Raw genomic sequence first — 7542 nt, 5'->3', positions numbered from 1 at the left:
CTGGGATCAGCCCCACATCGGGCTCCCTGCTGGGAGCCTGCTTCTTCCTCTCCCACTCCCCCTGCTTGTGTTCCCTCTCTCGCTGGCTGTCTCTCTCTCTGTCAAATAAATAAATAAATAAGCTCTTTTAAAAAAAAAAAAAAAGAAAAGAAAAAAGAAAGAAAGAAAGCCACGAAGGTAATTAAAAAAAAAAAAGAACATTCTAGAAGCACATCAGGTTTCTACCCACAATTCCCTGCATGCAGACTGGTCCAAAGCCCCAAGATAGCAGAAGCCTCTGGCTGATGGGATTCTCTTACTATTCATATGCTTCCTTTGGCCTCCATGGAGGTTTTCCCCCTTTCTTTCCCCCAAAATTGCCAAATGATATTTATTTCAAATCCAAGTGATACAATGTCAGGGTGAAAATTGACCTATGGGAAAAAATCTGGACTCCACTCCAATTTTCTCCCGTGGGCTGAGACCCAAAAGCAGAACCTTCTGAACCCTGTTTCCAGACCTCCTAGAGGCTCAGAGCGGCGCTTTGGATGGCAGTGCGTGCCTTCAGTGTCCCTGGTCACGTGGTTTCAACCTTTACCTGTTCTAGGGTTTTTCAACGGCCGTGGCTTCAGAATCCTCGTAGTCGCAACACCATGCTGTCCAGGTCCTGCACTGAGCAGGGACATGCCACAGAACGTGGTCGCACTGGGAGGGCCTCTCCCAGACTGGCCCAGCCCCCACATGTCCAGAAGGGTCAGGGTGACATTGCTACCACCTTCCCAGAGAAGTGGAAATTGTGAACTCGAGAACCAGTGGCTTTGGGGGCAAATTAAAGATGCTCAAGTCAAAATGTACTCTTTCCCAGGGCAGGCCCACCGTTTTCCCCTGAAGTACGATAATCCAGAAAATAATAATCATGTATTATCTCATTGACTATCCACAGCTGCTCCTTAAGGCAGATCTCATCATTCCCATTTACAGATGAAGAAACTGCATCAATGAGAACCAGCCAGCAAACAGAAACTACTCAAACAGGGCGGACTTAATAAAGGGAATGGATACAGGAGATAGAAAAATCAAGTCCAAATAGAGGATGGTGAGGTACCCCAAGAATGAGCAACAGGGGAAAGTCACTGCCATGGGGCACCTGGTGGCTCAGTCGGTTAAGCATCTGCCTTCGGCTTAGGTCCTGATCCCAGGGTCCTGGGATCCAGCCCCCAAGTGGGGCTCTCTGCTCAGCGGGGAGTCTGCCTCTCCCTCTTCCTCTCCATCTGCCTTTCCCTGCTGCTCATGTTCTCTCTTGCTCTCTCTCACTCTCAAATAAACACATAAAATCTTCAAAGAAAAAGAGAAAGCAGAAGGAGGAGGAGGAGGAGGGAAAGCCACTGCCACCCCCAAGGCTGAGAATCAAAGAAAGAGCCCCCAGTGGGCTGGCCTGCCAGGAGCCGGCTCCACAGAGGGAAGGGCTGGGGCGATGAAGGAGACACAGCCATGGCCAAAGATGCCATTGCTCCCCCCGCCCCCCCAAAGATGCCACCTGACACAGGGAAGAGAGCAACAGGGATACTGTGGTTTCTCCCCTCCTCTGCCCTCCAGCTGCCACCAGGGCCCCCCACTCCTCCCCACTGCCAAAACCTACAGGAGACTGGCTAGCAAGGGAGTCTGGGAAATGTAGCTCTCTGCAGTACAGAGCAGGACAAAGAAAGGCAAGGACTGGATCTTAGAAAAGAGGCCAGTGGACCCCCCCTCCCTCAGTTGCTCCTGGTCCCACCACTACTACGTGGCAGGGCCACGTATGAAAACAAGGTGCACTAGAGTCCACCACCCTGCAAGCCTGAGAGAAGCAAAGGGGAGATGAGAGATGGACGGACTGACAGATGGCAGAAATAAGGTGGTTTAAGAACTTTAGCTTTCTGGCCTGGCTCAGTGGGTTGAATATCTGACTCTTGATCTCAGCTCAGGTCATGAGATCAGGGTCATGAGATCGAGCCCCGAGTTGGGCTCCTCACTCAGTGGGGAGTCTGCTTGAAGATTCTCTCCCTCTCCCTCTGCCCCTTTCCCCCACTCATGCTCTCTCTCTCTCAAATAAATAAATAAATCTTTAAAAAGGAAAGAAAGAAAGAAAGAAAGAAAGAAAGAAAGAAAGAAAGAAAGAAAGAAAGAAAGAAAGGGAGAGAGAGAGAAAGGGAAAGAACAAACGTTGGCTTCAAGAGGGAGAAATTACAGTCTGACTTCCCCACCCAGAGTGTCATATAAGCAACTAGGTAGAGAGCTGTGGGTACAAGGCTCCATCACTTACAAGGAGCGTGCAGATGCGTGAATTTCTCCAAGCCTGTCTTTCGTTCACTCTTTCAACATTCCCTGAACAGTGAGGATGCAAAATGGAAAATGATGCTTTAAGGGTTAAGGAGAACTGAACCTTCATTCCTCCTCTCCTCTAAGTTCCTCACCAATCAAGAACAGACGAAAGGAGACCAAGGGCAGAGGGTGTTATAAATCAGTTCTCAGGGCTGAAGGAACGAGGGCAGGTCATGCCCAAAGCCCATGCAGTGGCCCAGCCACTGCTCATACGGTCCAGTGTCTTGATGCCACTCTCCCTCATCCTCCTCCTGTGACAAGGAGCAAACGAGAACCTCAAGAGAAGAACGGATGTGTTCCCACAGAAATTACTCCTGTCTTGGAGGATGAAGGTGGGGACCCTTTAAGGCTACCTGAGGAAGAGGAGCCAAGAAGGTGTGTGAAGCACCAGGCACAGAGCAGATGGTCCATGTGTGGCACTTGCTTTCAGCAGCACGGGCTGGGCGCATGACGTCCATGCGCAAACTCAATCAACAGTTAGTATGTCCCACCCTGTCCATATACCGAGCAATCCCATAGGCTTTGGTGCAAATCCTGGCTCCCCTCTACATGCTTTCTCTCTATGTGGTTGGGGAAATTACTCTCTCGTGACCGTCAGATTCCTTACAAGTAAAATGGCACTCTCACCTACCTCACTGGGGGGTCTTAGCTGAGATTCCCAAAATGTGGTGCCCAGAAGCAGAAGCTTATGTGCTGACTGGACAGCACTACAGTTAAAAAGTGTGTGTTTCACAGGATACCCCCGATGAAGTGAAAAACCACCCACAGAATGGGAGGAAATGTTCACAGATCATGTATCTGATAAGGGACTTGTACTAGAATATGTAAAGAACTATCAGAACTCAATAATAAAAACGAAAACACAATATAAGAGCAGGCAAAGGATCTGAGCAGACATTTCACCAAAGATATGCAAATGGCTAAATGGAATCAGCCTACCCTGCTGGTGGGAATGTCAGTGGTGCAGCTGCTTTGGAAAACAAGCAATTCCTAAGACAGGTAACTATAGAGTCACCATATGATACCCAGCAATTTTATACGTAGGCATGTACCAGAGAGAAGCAAAAACATGTATTCACACAAAGAGTTGTACACAAATATTCATAGCAGCATAATTCCCAAAAGCTAAAAAGTGGAAACAACTCAAATGTCTATCAGCCGATGAATGGATAAATAAAACGTGGCGCATCCATACAACGGGAAATTATTTGGTAATAGGCAATGAAGTCCCGACGCATGCTCCAACGTGGATCAACGCTGCCAACGTGCTAGGTGAACGGAAGACCACGTACCGTACGACTTCATTTATATGAAATGTCCAGAAAAAAATAATCGATAGGGGCAGAGAGTATATTAGTGGTGATCTAAGCCCGTGGGAGATGGAGGGTTTGCGGGTGACAGCTAAGGGGTGTGGATTTTCTTTTTGGCATAATAAAAATGTTCTGGAGTTGATCGTGGTGATGTTGTGCAACTGGATGAATATACTAAAATCCATTCAGTTGTAGACTTTAAATGGGTGAATTGTAGGGTATGTGAATGATATCTCAGTAAATCTGTAGATAGATAGATAGATAGATAGATAGATAGATAGATAGATAGATAGATAGATAGATAGATGATAGATAAAAAATCCCATAATAATGGGAGCTCTCAAAAGAAAAAAGTTTATGTGCTAACACTGTTTTGGGGGGTCAATGCAATCTCAGGAATGAAGAGGAAAAGGAGCAAGGCAGGAAAAGAAAAAGAACAAGGGTGCCTGGGTGGCTCAGTTGGTTAAGCATCTGCCTTTGGCTCTAGGTCATGATCCTGGGGTCCTGGGATCGAGTCTGCATCAGGCTCCCTGTTCAGTGAGGAATCTGTTTCTCCCTCTCCCTCTGTTCCTCCCCCCTGCTCGTGATCTCTCTCTTGCACTCTCTCACTCTCTCTCTCAAATAAATAAATAAAATATTTTTAAAAAAGAAAAAGAACAAATTCTAGGCAGTGCATTCGTGGACTGATCGCAGCTGGTTGCTTGGTCCTGCAAGATGATTTCGGAGAGCCTGAATGAATTACTGCATCTCAGAAAAGTCCATCTGAGGGAGCAAGAGGCTCCCTCCAGGCTCCTCCCCACTCCAACGGGATGGCAACTTGTCCCCTTCAGAGTAACCACCGGGAACCCCAGCCCCTGTCAGTTAACCATACTATACAGCTTCTGGGTGTAGGTCACATTCTAGCTGAAAGTTCCCAAGAAAAAGCCACATCTATGTATTGGAACAGACTGCAATGGGCTCCTTCCCAGTGCTCCAGCTCTGACTACTACCAGAAGCTGTGTACACCTTGGGAATATACCAGCTGCCCTCCAAGCTGCTGAGAGCCCATCTGGAGACAGCAGAAGCTTTAGTCAGGAGCACGGCAGGAAATGAACACACAGGATGAGCGCTCCTCGGCAAGCTCAGGTTAAGGAAACCTGAAAATTCAGGAAGCCAGGCTGCAAATTTTATATATCAGATATCAGATATATCAGCTCCCTGGGAAAGGATGTCAGCAATAGAGTGGATCTCTGAGAACAAAGCAGACCCAAATCCTGCTAGATTTTTCCAGATTCTGTTCAGGAACAAAGTTGAGAAGACTCCAACAAAATATGTACACGGAGTTACAGCTGCCTGCACCCCAATTCCTCTCCTCCCTGCTCTCTTGTCCCCGCAGCTCTCCTGAAACTGCCCAGCAACATTATCAGTGGCTGTCTGCAGTGGAGTCCTTCCTCCTACCTGACTTCTCAGTGGTGCTTGACAGCACAATTCATTCCCTCCTTCTCAATATGCTTTCTTCACTTTATTCCCGGGGATGCCACATTCGTAATTTTCCTCCTACCTTGTTGGTTGTTCCTTCTCAGTGCGCCTGGTTGATTTCCTCTTCTTCCCAATCTCTCGGTTTTACAGTGCTCGGTCCTTGGTCGTCTTCTCTTCTCTGCACGCATTTAATCCATCACTAGCATCTGAGTTCAAACTAGCACACTGAGTGACTTATAAACAACAGCAATGTATTTCTCACAATTGTGGAGGCTGGAAGCCTGAGATCAGGCTGCCAGTGTGTTCAGGTTTTGGTGAGAGCCCACTTCTGAGTACAGAATGCTGCCTTCTCGTTGTCTCCTCACACTGCGGCAAGCAGAGCAGAGAAGCAACCTCTTTCACGATTCTCATAAGGGCACTAATGATGCAGGCTCCACTCTGATGACCTCGTCCCATCCTGTCTTCCAAAGGCCCCACCTCCTAACATCATCACATGGGGGGGGGGGTGAGTCTCAACATGAATTTGGGGGGGGACACAAATGTCCAGTCCATAACAGCCAGTTACCAGTGTATTGCCTCTCTATTCCAAAGTCACATCTCATTGCCTATTCTGCTAGAATGGAGATGCACCTTGCAAGCATTACTCCTGCACAGTTGACATGATGTTACGTTTGCCAGTAGAGAGTGCTGGAGGTACACTGCAAGAGGAAGGGGCTTCTCTTCCTGGCTCTGGTTCATTTCTGTATTGCTCCTGCCTCATGACTACCATGTGCCTGCAGGGGACCTCCAGCAACACTCCCACAGATGGCTTCTCATTGAGTTTCAGCAGCTCCCAATGGCAGAATCCCCAGTGAATCTCAAAGATGCCCCAGTGGGGGTGCTTCCCAGCCTCAGTCTCCTTATACCTTGGCAGGGCGTTTCCTGCTTCCCTACTGATCATAGGCCAGCACTGGCCCAGGACACGCACCAAACGTCTATGCCATTCAGTGAGCTGCAACCAAACCTTCTCCCAAGAGGTCCAGATGCCAGCCTTGGGGAGGGGTCTGCCTTTCAAATTCGTCCCCCCTTGAGAACTCCTCCCCTAGTCCAACGTTCAGTTTTCTTTAGCCCTTTATACTTCATCCTTTGGTCTTCAATCATCCTTTACCTTAAACTTGCCCTGTTCACATCACTATACGGTTCTTAGCTCCTAGATCGTGACCAACACATTCCCTTGGTCTCATCCATCTAATTTCACAGCTTCAAATGCCAAGTCTTTGCCCACAACCTCTGGATCTCCCTTTCTCTCTCTTGAACTCCAGACTCAAAATGCATCTGCCACTGACTATCCACACCGGGATATTAATAGAGCAAACCTGTTTGTCCAAACTACACTTCTGATGCCCCCAGCACAGCTTCTCCTACCCATAGCCTTCTGCAGCACCTTTATAAACTACCCGATCGTCCCTTCTGCTCATGTGAAAGACCTTGGGAGTCATCAGTGACTCCTCTCTCTCTCACCCTCACATTAAATCAGCCTATTGACTCAACCTTTAAGATACATGCTCTTATGTAACTTTCTTCTCACCACACCCATCGCTCCCTCCCTTGCTACTCTGTCATCTCCTGCCTGGATTCCTGCGATCAGCCTCAGGACCAGCCTCAACACAACCATCAAGGCAATCTTCAAATGTATCTTGTCACTCCTTCACTCAAAATCCCAGCAATGGCTGCCAAAGGTCAAAGGCAAAGTCTTAAAATGGAGCACCCTACATTTGCCATTTTCAAACTGTCCACCGAGGCACCCAGGACAGCTTCACAGGGCCAGCACAGGAGGGCTTCCTCTCCCGAGGTTAACACAGCAGTATCTGTCAGACTCGACTACTGAGCTGTGAGGATCTAACTACTTATAAATCCACTGTTCAGTATTTCCTTTGATGTAAGGCGTCATGAAAAATTACCAAGACACTAAGGGCACCACGAACCGAGAAGGTTTGGGAACCTGTGCTCCACACGATCATGTCTCCGTCTCATCTACAGCTGCCCCTCTCTCCCCCTACACTCCACTCCACCACCGAGGCCACCTCAGCCATGCCTGGCACACGCCTGCCTGGGGGCCTTTGCACCACCTAGTTCCTTCATCTAAGAAGTGAGAAACACACCTAAAGGAGTGGAGAACCTCTACACGTCCTTTAGGATCTGCTCAAATGTCACCTCCCAACATGAGGTCCTCGCTCACTGTCTGCCTTAGTCAGCTCTGATGGCCACAACAGAATACCGAGGGGGTGGCCTAACCAACAGTTTACCTTCTAAAGGCTTGAAGTCCAAGATCAAGGTGCCAGCCGATTAGGATTCCACTCAGGGACTCTTCCTGGCTTGCAGACGGCCGCCTTCTTGCTGTATCGACTGTAGGGGCGCAGGGCAGGCTGCCCCAAGATTGGCCACTTTGGCATAAAGA

This window comes from Ursus americanus, chromosome 8 (genome assembly GCF_024610735.1).
Source record: "Ursus americanus isolate L20-20 chromosome 8, mUrsAme1.1.p, whole genome shotgun sequence".
Lineage (NCBI taxonomy): Eukaryota > Metazoa > Chordata > Mammalia > Carnivora > Ursidae > Ursus > Ursus americanus.
This window is presented reverse-complemented; position numbering follows the sequence as displayed.